Source organism: Strigops habroptila, chromosome 2 (assembly GCF_004027225.2).
Source record: "Strigops habroptila isolate Jane chromosome 2, bStrHab1.2.pri, whole genome shotgun sequence".
In the NCBI taxonomy this organism is placed as follows: Eukaryota; Metazoa; Chordata; class Aves; order Psittaciformes; family Psittacidae; genus Strigops; species Strigops habroptila.
The window spans coordinates 19,897,094-19,909,791 of NC_044278.2; the positions used below are offsets into that span (position 1 = coordinate 19,897,094).

General features: G+C 41.2%; 2 protein-coding genes across 3 annotated transcripts in view; one reads left to right on the plus strand and one right to left on the minus strand.

Moving 5' to 3' along the window:
• CMSS1 (cms1 ribosomal small subunit homolog) overlaps positions 1-12,698 on the plus strand; it is a 236,103-nt gene that overhangs the window by 143,207 nt on the left and 80,198 nt on the right. The window lies entirely within an intron of this gene.
• Positions 1-12,698, minus strand: part of FILIP1L (filamin A interacting protein 1 like) — a 203,898-nt gene that overhangs the window by 141,606 nt on the left and 49,594 nt on the right. The window lies entirely within an intron of this gene.

The following is a 12,698-nucleotide window of genomic DNA, read 5'->3' on the forward strand; positions in this document are numbered from 1 at the left end:
ACTTCCCTGACACTGCTGGTGAACTATAGATTTCTTTGTCTCTCTCTGAAGAAAAGGATTTAAATATGAACTGAAGCCTCGATAACTTCCTTCTAGAGAACAAGCAAAGGTTAAAGTAGTTGAGCTGTCATTTATGACAGAAGCAGAATACCTAGTTCTTTAATTTTTGTGTCATTTGCTCTGGCATGTAATAGGTGAGGGTACCTTTTTAACGTGGGTAGAAAGAGGAGGAAAATCTATTGTAATTTTTTTTTTTTTGTTTAAAGGAAAAATAGGAAAATGTGCGTGAACACAGAGGAGAAATACAAGAGAGTCCTTATGCATGAGAGAAATAAAACTTCTAGCTTACATTCATGCTCAGTGGAACTAGGCATGAAAGCACAAGAAGCGTGAGGGAACGTACATTGAGAGATTTTGAGGCAATCGGGGGAAATTTATGTGATGTTATAATGCATACTAACAATGCACATTATATATATATATGATAATATAAGATACATTAAATAAAGTTTAAAAAAATCAAGTCTACAATGCCGTAGTAGAAAAGAGAATAGCATATAGTTGGAAGCTCCCTTCTCTAGGATCATTCTCATCTCTCCTTGCCTGCACTCAGACATCAGTGTTTGGCTAAAAGGGGGAGGGAGAAAGAGAACAGTGTCTTTGGTGGATAAAGTTTCTGAAAGCTGGATGTAGAGCAGCACATTGAGACATAGTCAGTTGGCCTGTCCACATCATCTTCTGCACTACCATGAATTCTACCCTTGTGTTTCCCTAAAAAAATTTTTTGTTGAATTTAGGTGAAGATTTAGTCTCATCTCTTTTTTCATCCCTCTGCCAACTTTTAATATAAATGCCCAGAATCAAGGCATTCTAGGATTGATGTTCCATCCACCTGGTTCGGATTAGACTTCTTGCATCACTTAAATAGGTTTTTATGGCTTTCCTACTGTAACTGCATTTGTGTGCTTTTTAAAGAATTTTGAATAGGACATAATATTTGAGGCATTATATTGGCTAATTCTTTGTGCATTTAAACTGAAAACTATTTGTATTGTGTAATATTATAAACAACACATGAACTACAGTCCCTTCTGTAATTAAGAAATGATTAAATTTGCAAAAAGTCCACTTCTTGACACAAAATTTTAATGACTTTGTTTGAGTTGCATCACAGCAGCTCAGGAGCAAGCTGTCAGGACATTTTCATCCCTTTTAAAACTAATACGAATTCCTATATAGGAGTTGAAAACAAATACCCTTTCAGTCTAATTCATTATGGAGTTAAACTGCAAGGACTGCTCCTAAATTCATTTCTAATGTGACTGTGATGTGTGGTCCTCACAAGGTAGAACAGCACAGAAGTTCACTGGCACTTTTTCAGTCCCTGTAACAGAAAACTACAGAATGTCTGTCTTATGCAATTGAATAGCTCTCTAAAATATTTAGGCTTGGTGTCTGAATTCCTATGAAGACCAAGCTTTTGCATCAGAAAATAAGACATATGGATATGCTTCGTATTTGACCATGCACCACATCATCCACAGCATAAATTAGCTGCTTTTTTAATTCAGTTCAGTTCATTTTAGTTATATGTTTAAACACAAATAGCTACAGGCCCAAATAATTCTCCTCATGAACTGATGGGTTTTTTTCCCTTTTTAGATGATGGAAACTGCCTTGAGTGTTGAGACAATGGGAGGACACAAGACCTCATGCACAAAAGTCACTGTAGAAATACTGCATTGTACCCTCAGGCTGATTATTTCATTCCCTCCCTTTTTCCCCTCACAGAACATGTGTATCTCAGAGCATGGTCTGAGCATATGTTGAAGTATTGCTTATGTTCTGGTATAGGGTTTTTCTTTTTTTTTTTTTTTAAGATGCAGAGGTTGGACTGGGGTTGTGTTACACAGTAGGGGGTAAAATTGAGGTCATGGTTCAGCCTTCTGCCAGCTCTGTGGCACTGCCCATTTGGGGTCATGATTCATCTTTCCATCAGTTTTGTCTCCCAGTAGCTCTGAGGATGTTTATGTAATTGCTTAGGGCATTGGCACAGTGTTTATTAAAACGTTGTGCATGCACAAAAGCCTGTGCAGTGCCCCAGGCAGCCTGACCGATCAATTCTTTCTGGACTTCCATGGCACAAATTGCACAAATTACATCTGTATCATGTGGGGGCCTTTAGCTCTCCTCTCTACATCTAATACTCTTTTCTCTTAAGATCTTTGACTAGATTTGATCTCAGTCGTGAGGTAGGTAAACAGAGATTGGATTTTCCTAAACTATGAGCACAGCAAAAATCAATACTGGCTTAGCACATTGTTTTAGTTTGTAGCACAAATCCTTGCACTCCTGTATGCAGAGTTCAGGCATGTAAACCCCTGTTTAAAGCTTATCCATGATGTTTGTTGCCAAACTTCATGAACTGAATCAAAGAGATGCAGTTTTCTGATTCTGCCCAATTGGAAGCTGTTTCTGCTTCCAAAAAAAGTTCTCATGGGGATGGAGGGGCCTTGTTCATCTGCCACAGCATTAAGTTCCCCATACTCTTTCACCATGTTTTTGCTACTGTGAGAGTCACTGTTGTCAGATGAGGGTTACTGACAAGGTTCATAGGTTATGAAATGATAAACTGCACTGTGTTCTTGTAGTCACAGCTGGGCTGCTCCTAAAACTGGCCTTCACAGAGCTATTGCAGTGTCTCTAGTTTAGACATGTCTGTAGACCTGTGTTAGTTGCCTACATGCAGTGGGAGCTCTGCATTCTCTTCCCTTACTTGCAACATCTTCAGCTTCTTCCTCCTTCCCAACTTCTCTGATTATGTTCATACAAAGACAGTCATTTTATCCTGTGTGCTCTCTCAGTATTGGCTGACAGATAAATAGCGTGTGCTTCCTGTTCATCTCTTGTCTTAGACCCTCATTTGGCTTGTTTTAAGGGACTTTAAAGTTTGGCAAGGCTAATATTATAATGGCAGTCATGTTCTTTCACCAAGTTCTTCCTCTTAGCTTGACTGCTTTTCTGTTCCAGGGGAGAGCAATAGCGAATTTTCCTTTTCTTGCTTTCACTGCTCAGCTTGATGCTAATCTGCCAGCATTTCTTTCTCTGATCTCTTATTGTCTGCCCAGCATCAGTCTTGCTTCTTTTATTCTGACAGCTGCTTCAGACTCATCTTCTTTTATGTCCTTCTCTCATACTTGTTTGTGTGTCATCTCTGTTGCTGCCTTTGATGTTTGGGATGACATTACTGAGGTCTCTACTTGAGGGAACTTGCCTTTCTAGCCGCCCAGAAGCCACTGAAGAGGCAAACCAAGGAGAGGAATCATCTGGAACCAATGAATTATATGGGCCTGCTATGACCACATAGTTTTGCATCTAGGTTTTAACCCTTTTCCACCGTATGAGACAACGTGCAACTTCTTATGTCTTCAGCCTACACATTGCACACTACACATTGCACACTGCGTATGCGTCCGCACTGTTGAACGTGACCAGGTACCAAACTGGGCTGGGGCTTGTAGTTGAATGTTTTGTTTGGTTGAAGCAGCTGGTGGATTAATTTTTTCCTGTTCTGTGACAAGCTTGTTTTTAAGGACAAACAGACTTGGGCTGCCTTTCAATCCCTTTGCAAGATACCAATATTTTATTCCCCAAAATATGAGGTATTAGTTTTTAAAATACTACATTTTTAGACCAGTTGTGGTGATTTCACCGTGGGATTATAGGAGGGTCCAAAATTATATTTTGCACAGTGAGTTTAGAATAAGCATCTCTTCACTGCAGTATTTTAAAGAAGTGATAGGCAGACTTCTACATGCAATTCAGCAGTTCGTAATGATACTGTATTGAATTTAGAGTATTTGGCCAAGAAATAGGTTTATGAATAAACTGGTGGAGTAACTGTATAGCCAGCTGCTTTGAAGTTAGGGCTCACTCATTTAATTTCACATGAATTTTTAATAATAAATCAAACCTGTTTATTGTATTAAAATTCCACTTGGTGTGGATTCTTAGACCTCTGCAGTTTTTCAGTGACATAAGGGATTTTGATACATTAAACTGTTTACTTTCTCAACTTCCATTTGCATTGCACTCTATTCCTTTTAATAATTAAATGATCATTTAATACAATTATAATATCTGAAGTTGGGATTGGAAGCATGTCTCTTTCATCTGTTTCTCATCATCAATGCAGTTGAAGTTCTTAAAAGAAAAGAAATAAGATCTGAATACCCTAAACTATCCAAATTAGTGTACTTTTTCTTGGTGACAAATAGCCCCCTGGAAGGTATCAGTTAATTCGGTCTCAAATCTTGAGACAGAGTTCTGTAAATGTAGAAAGTTAAACAGGGTAACCAGAGAAAGGTTCTTAATGAAATCTTGGCTTTGGTGGTGAAAACGTCTGACTAGTTTTAATAAAAGCTTGATTACACTGCATTCATGAGGATTTCTGCAAGTCTGCCCTGATGACATATAAACTTTAAATTAGGCGTAGTCAATAAAAAGGCCACCTAATATGGTTTCATATTTTGAGAGGTTTCCCTGTAATTACCCCAGCTAGTTGGTCTGGTTTCTAACCAGCATGTGCTGAAAGAAATCATCCTGCAAAAGATGGTGCTTGTACACCATGTAATGATGTGAAGTGACCTGGCGGAGATGCCCCTTTCTGCTTTTCCCCTCTCCTTATTTAGTGACCTTCCACAAGTGATGAGACTGCAGCCCTTCTCCCAGCAGCTGCTTTCTAAATTTGGTCTGACAAATAGTATCGTAAAGGTGGCAGGTGAGGTTGGGAGATCTGATCAGAACAGACTGATTTAACAGCCACCAAAAGGTACAAAAGAGTATAAGGAAAAACAATCAAGTGCTGTCTCTTTATCATTGTATCAGCTTTCTTTGTGCGGTCCCTTGTGAAAGTCTTTACTGATGGCTTTCATCTATGTATCATTATAAGACCTACAGTAAGCATTACCTAATAGGAAAAATATGCCACGTTGAGCAATGAAACTGGTGTTAGCCAGTCCTGTGGCCCATATCAAAATGCTCTCACTAGCATTCCCTGTAACAACACTTCCTCAGATGTAATGGACTACGGCATATCATCAACTTAAAGTTCATACATCTGCCTTAATGTTTTTTGCATATCCCTGTTACAAGTAATGGCTGTGACTACTTGAGGGGAAAAAGAATCCATTTTTTTCGTCTTGAAATGGTGGTTCAGACGTTTTTCAGGCATATCCTCTGCCATTGCTGTGTTTGCATGGCTAGATAGGCAAATTTTTTGTGCGTTTGTGTCTCTTGGGCAGTAAGGAAAGGGGAGAAAAACAATTAAAAGAAAAAGGAAAACACAGTCATGATAAAACCACAAGAATTAACTAGAACGGGGTAGGCATTAGCGCTTAATGGTGCTCTTTGTTGTTTGGTCTTTATGACAGTTCAGTGGATTGCAAGTTGTCTCTTACTAATGGTGCTGGTTTGTAAGAAGGAATTTGCGGAATAGGTGCATCTGGGGTGCTTCCACTAGAATGGCAAATGCTTATTTCAGAAGGATTCAGAATGACAAATGCTTATTTCAGAAGGATTCAGATGTTAGGAGCTTTGAAAAAGGTCTTCTCCCTTAACTGTAGAATGGTACATCAGTAAGTATTTGAGCTGGAAATGGAAAGGTAATGCTGCCTTGATGCGTCAGACTTTCAGTCTAGGACAACTTGTAGATGCAGGTGCTTACCTGAAACGGGGTTCTTGTGCTCAATTTCTATCATAAAATTATTCTTAAGTATTTGAATTCCCCTGAAGTTAGAACATTGTATTTAAGGTGCTAAATAAAAAAAATGTCTCTTAGCGGGTATTTTTATTTGGATGGTTCTTTGCTGTGTTTGCTTACCAAAGTTAAAGCATAGAGGTTACTTTCTGTGTGGGATTGAAATATTGCAAGCTTTCTACAGGTCACAGATTTTCAGTTGTCATTTTGAAGAATGTCGTTCCAGGTATAAGTAGGCAGGATATACGTAGGCTTAGTGACTTTTAGTCACATATCTTCAGTTTAAAAAGTATATTAAAAAACCTAATATATTCTAAAAATATTGAGTTATTAGAGGCACATGGCTAAACATAGCAGTTTTCTCCAATGTGACACTGAGTACTGACTTAATGGATGATTAGTTTTTCACGTGAACGGCACAGTGAATTCTAGCACATAGGCATTGTAAAGGGGAAGATGACTAGTGACAGTGGAATGGACAGATGGACTTTCAAGTGCTTGCAATGAGGACTGGAAAGGAGTAGAATTGAGGCTGATTACTTAAAAGTAACAAGTCTAACCACTAACTGACCATTTTTGGTCATGATCGTATTATCTGAGTTTTAGATAACTATCTTCCAGAGTAAATTGCCTCCATAAAATCAGTTCTGAAGGATGGCGAAAGGCATTATACTGTAGCCACAGGCAGGGTCCATCTGACATTCAGGACGTGGAGAGAAGTTGAAAGTTGTACCTGTAGCTGTGCATGGTGTTTGCATAGTGTGGGAATGAGTTGCTTCGGCTGGCTGAGCAGCTTAGCATCTGCTGAGTGTGCTTGGGTCATCACCTTCTTCGAAGCATTAGAGGGCACCCATTACCCTGGTCAGGACTTGTTCTGCTCCTGCCAGGCAAAGCGGTGGGAAGGGCAGCTCGCAGGGCATGCATGCGTGCGCAACAGTGACTGTTCTAAAATGTTTGTCTGCTTCAGCCTGTGCATTGGTAAGCAGGACATAACAGAGGCCCACCTACAATCTTGTTTACCCAGTCCACATGTTTCCAGATATAAATATTTTTATTCTTTTTTTGGATATTTGTTAACTGCATCTTAAGTTCAGTGGGAAATTTATACTGTAATGTTTGGCAGCAGTCATATGTTAGGAGGATGGTGCCGTGAGAAACAGGATGCCCAGGTCCTAGCTTGTTTAAACAGTCTGTCTAGGTTTTACTGCCATGCTCAACACCATGGCATGCAAGTGCTTACTGGGCCCTCTGAGGTGCAGAGGCAAGGGCTGGGTAGGCACTCAGCCTTATTAAGGTTGGCATTTAGAGGCCTTTTGCTCTGTACCTCGGAAGAGATTTACCTGATACAGCAGTTTTGCCTCTTACCTAGGGTCTGAGGTGGAATTCCTCAACTGCCTTTAAAGTTTCTGGCAAAGTGACTGACCTTGGTGAAAATTGCATCAGGTATTGTACTGTGGGATGACGCAGTATTAATGCATTGACATTAAACTTCAAATCCTAAGGTGGAATAGGGTGGTAGCTGTATAAGAAGCAAGTTTACCCACTAGTGTTGAGAGTTTTTTTGTCTGGGGCATGCTGAGGGGCCAGACAAGATGATCTGGGTACTGTTTTACTAAGCACAGTTCGCATTTGAACAGGCCTTATCCCAGAGGGCTTGTGGACAGCGTCAATGCAGGGAAGAGTGTGGGGAATAAATAAGTAAAATCAGCTGTGCTACACATGTGAAATCAGATTGGTGTTATGATTTTTGTTGTGTTAGTGGGGAAATAACATGCAAGAAGGAAGGGCTGTTTTAGTGAAGAGGAGGAAAACTAGAGAGAGCGAAGGCACAGCAGAAAAAGGCAGAGCATATGGTTAATGGAGCAAAGATTAAGATTCTGAAAAAGTATGCAGAGGTAAGAGGAGTGAGAGAAATACAATGTTTAAGAAAGGAATAAGGGTAAACCTAATGCTTGTACTGTATTTTCACATTTTGGAGAGTGCATCCTGAATGCACGCAGGACACCTGCAGTCCTACAGTAGCTTTCTCTGAAATGTTATGTTGGGAAGGAGGGATGCTAAATTGTCCAAGGGACAAGCAGAACCTGCTGGAAGTAGTTGTGCCCATTTGATGAAAACGTGAGCTTTGGCGTGTCTTTGGCCTCTGCATGGGTCTTGGAACCAGGTTTCTTTTTCCTTCTCAATCTCAAATGCTTCACAGTCAGAATTCCTAATACTGCAATCACACCATCACAAGAAAGCTGCAGACCACACCTGTACTGGCTGCAAAAGGGACAGGACCTTTCTGTAGGACCAGTCTCACTGAAGCTGGGAGCCAGCTACTGTCTTAAGGTCTGTTTACCCCCCTTACCCCTGGCTTTGAAGTCCAGCCCTTCACAGCTTACTGACTCTTCTGGGTTAACTTGATCTTCCCATAGGATGAGGCCCAAACTCTCCAGGTCCCTAGGTGCCTCCAAACAAGCCCTAGTCCAAGCCTGCATCCCTTCCCACCGTATCCTACCCTGAGATATGTCCTGAGAACGGGCTTTAGACCTTTTCGTATCTGCTGGATGAAAGATTCATTTCAGTAAAGAATAAAAACCTGAGGGACAGAGAAGCAGCACTTGATGTAGACTCCTGGTACAAAACCAGTTGACTCTTTTTCTGTGTGTTCCTGGCTCTGTTGCATCCTATATAGGATGCTCAGTGGTCCTCCATTGTACGTGGGCAGCTTTGAAGGAGTATTTGCAAGGAATATGAAAGTTAAGTGGTAATAAAATCTGATAGCCAGCAATATTTATGATAGTTGGTGAAGCTCAGGAAGAAATTTAAGGCTGTTTCTATCCTTTTTGTCCTGATCCCCCCCCTCCCATTTTCACACCCAGGATTTAGAAAATGAACCAAATTAGAGTGTTTTGGTTTCTGGTTTTTGTGCAAGTTGTGCTGCTTCTGCTAACGTACTAGTGTCTGCACAGCCTATGCCCGACTGTCCCATAGATATATGCCATTTGGAGAATACCAGCATAACAAGCCATTTCAGCCTTCCAGTGGATGACCTTGCCAGTCTGTTGCACAAAATGGTGTTTTTCACTCTTCATCTGCGATGGAGATGTGTGCTGCAGTACTAGAGTAAATAATAGACCATAGTTGGTTTTCTTAACCTTTGTCTAGCTGTGTTTCAAAACTAACAATTTATCTAGTAACTTCATCAGGAGGCTGGGATGTTTCTAGGCAGCACAAGTATAGATACCACATAGCAGAGTTGGTTGGGAAGAGCGTGACTAATAGGAATCTTCACCGTGACTGTGGTTTTAACTCCCAGGTTTCCAGTGTGAAACATGTGACCTTACCCTAGAAGCTGCCATCACCTTTCAGGCTCTGTCCTTCCCCTTGGTGTGCTGGGACCTGTCTTCCTGAGGGCTCTGCACCTACCTGACTCTGTCCTGTCCTATCTTCAGCCTTGTGCCTGCTTCAGCTCAGTCGCTTCTGCCCCACATAGGTAGGCACAGCAGAGAGCTATGATGCAGGTCTGTAACTGAGAATAGCTACTAAGTCTTTGCAAGGGAGCAAAGCATTCACATTTAAAATGTGAAAGTGGGCGTTCCAGTGGGTACTATAACAGAATGCATTTTTACTTTTGCCTTTATTAGCCACCCCCCCCCCCCCCCCCCCAGTATATTTAATAATGTTTTCTTTCTGGTTTTGTTGTTGTTTTGTTTTGGGTTTTTCTCTACTCTGTCTATTCAAGACTCCTGCATTCTGTGAATATTTAAAATAGGAATACTCAGCCTACATGTACACAGATTAGCAGTGTAGAGTTGGGTTTTTTGAGTTGGATATATGTGTTGGTTATACAGTGTCCAGGCTTCTGGTCTTGTAGACATTTGTGTGGGGATTCTATGTTCCTCCATGCATGTTCTGTCCAGCAAGTTGTCAGTATGATATTGATTAGGGCTTTTAGATGCAACAGGAATACAGCTAATAAGAAAATGATGAGTTGGTGTGTATTTGTGTGCTGTGCTATCTCTTAATGAATTGTCTGACTGCCAAATATGTTAAGAGGTTTACCAGTCAGAGGTATTCTTCTGGAGGGGTAGTGATAGAACCTGGTGGGTTTGCAACTGAAGAGTGGGGGGCTTAGGGCCAGCTATGCCAGCATATGAAGTTTATCTCTCTATTCATCCCTCTACCATGAGTTAGTTATGCTAAGGTGGTACTCAGCAAGAGCAGCTAGCAGTGAGACCAGGAGGATCTCAAGATGGTTAATGACAGGATAAAGAAGAAGAAAGGTGATTTTTCCAGTTTGTGCTGCCTGTTCCACTTACACTTTCTGTGCAGTGAATAATCCCATAGTCACAGTTAACTGTCAGTAACTTACCATATTTGGATTCCCAAAACAAAATGCAATGTTTAGTTCAGCTTTGAATGGCAAGCAGTTCCTTATGGAGCTTAATTGTTTTGTTTACATGAAGCTAGTTACTTACCATGTGGTAAAAACAATAGACTGACTGGCTTGTTTAACTTGTGATCAGAATGAGATAAAACACGGAAAACAGGGAGGCTGTATTTCTTAAACAGACCACAGGTCAGATGCAGCCTCCTCGGCTGGTAGCAGTGTAGAAAACCTGCTGCATGGCATACTGTTTGTCACAGCTGTGTGACTTTACTGTACATTCTCACTGTCTGATCTTCAGCTGAAAGCAAGTGATATTCCTTAGGTTTTTCTATTTCATGTGGACTAAGCACTTTTTTGATAGTTGTGTGACTCAGGGACTAGACCTGGCAGAGTGCATGCAGTGAACATGAGGCCATCACATGAGGCTTTGGCCTCACATTCCCCCACAGCTTAACCTGGATCGCACCCGCTTTGCAACAGAGGCAGCTACTTTTCTTCTATTCAGTAAGGAGACAGGGCAGGTAGTTGGGGCAGCATGAGTCTTGATTTCTAAACAGTCTTGCCTGTCGTATGGGATGGGGAGCAAAAAGAGGTTTCTCCAATTAAGCCAGATCTCTGCCAGCCGGTCATGCATGCTACTGACAGGAGACCTTTTAACAAGGGTGCTCCAACCATAGCAGAACACTGTTCTTGTCACGCAGTAGTCCTCCAGCCACAGGCACTACCAGCATGACAGGAGTGCATGACCCAACACATGCTTTCCTGCCCAGAACTTGAGATGTTCTTTGGCAGGGCTGCCTGACTAACAGAGACAAAAGAAATTTTTTGCTCGGGACTGGCACTCACACCCTAATGGAGTCTCTTGCGTCTTGGGAAGCTAGGGCTGATGCCAGTTCTCCCCACATAGCAGGGTTTTTCTGAGCTCTGAGCAGAGAGGACATTCCAGAGATGTTTATCTGTTTGCTTCTTGATTTCACTGCTGGCTTTTCCCCTCAAAACATGTGAACTAAAAGAAAGCTTGCTAAGAAAGACTTACAGCTTATTCTTCAGGTAGTTTCTGTTGGTGTAAGGGAATTCTATTACACCCACACGTACCAAAGGACTAACGTAGATGTTCTCCATTAATTTGCCTGAAGTAAGTTGCAGTCTTGTTAATAGGAGACACAGACATACCAGCTGAGTAAGCCTTCCTGCCAACCCTGCAAACTGGAAAACAAGTGGCTAACGTATTATTTTGTGAATGTCTGTGCAACTGGGAACGAGAGGCCATTGAAAATATGCACAGAAAGTATAAGTGCAGAAGAGCACCTGTAAGCCTAAAATCTTCTTTATCTTACTTTTCCATGGTTGAATTGTCATCTGGCACAGTTGTGTGCTCAAATCTTTGGTGCAGTTTACAGTTGTCATCTCCACTTGGAGAGATGTGACTGGAGGCTGATATCGGTTAGAGCAGTATTCCTCCAGAGCTGTTACTCTTGCCTCTGTAGGCTATCTCTTGCTTGCAGAGATAATGCCAGGCAGAAGTATTTCCCCTTTGTGTATCTTTGTGGCATAGAAGAACCACATCATGCAAATAACTCAACCAGACCACAATGAGAGTGATATTCTAGCGAATACTAAAAGGTGTCATTACCTTCCCAAGCCTTCTGACTTGAAAATAAACTTTAGAAGTCTATTGAAGATTTAAGCAGTAAGAGCCACTTACCCTCCGCCACCACTTTAATATAGTGTGAACTGCTTCTAGAGCTGGAGGCCTTCTGAATAAAGACCATCACTTGTTTTGAGCTTACAAATACATTACAAATGGAAAGGTTGGCATGTCTGCTTTTGCCTTGTCGGTCTTCTGCTTGTGTAACACAGACCCCAGTAGTCATCACAAAAAAGAAAACCTTCAGAAAGGTGTATTTGAGGAGGTAAAAACACCACAAAGATCAGTTGTATTCCTCACAAGAATTCAGCATCTGAGTTGAGGGTTCCCAGAGGCTGACCTAGAAAGCCGCTAAGTATGACCCTCAGAGGGATTTTAACATTGTGGTTGTTCTGCACTGTCACGCAGATTGATTTTTGTTGTGCAGCCCCTAGCCTGATGTCCCACCCATTAAGTTGCCCTCCACAGACAAAACTCTGGGAATCCCTGAGTTCATCATCCAAGAAAATCTTTATTTTGGAAGACATACTGAAAAAGATAATCTGTTTTGTCAAGTATTACCACACCTCTGCAAACATACAGTCTCCTCGTCTGTATGATCTCATGCATATATTTGTCAAAGTTCTTGCTTTCCTTTGAGACAGCAATTGCAGCAGAACAGTAGTATCAGCAATATATAAAAAGCTTTTGGTCAATATCCAGTACAAGCATCTCATGGTGAAATCATTCTTAATATTATTTAACAGCTACCTGGTGTCTGGTCCAGAGAAACTGGTCACAACTGTATCTTCCTTTAGACACATAAGCAAATGGAACATGTGAGTTTGGATGTAGTGTGAATGTAAGGCAAGGAGGACATGGATCATAGTTTGTCTTTCAGTAAGAATTGTCAAGCACATTCCTCCTCCATATTTTGG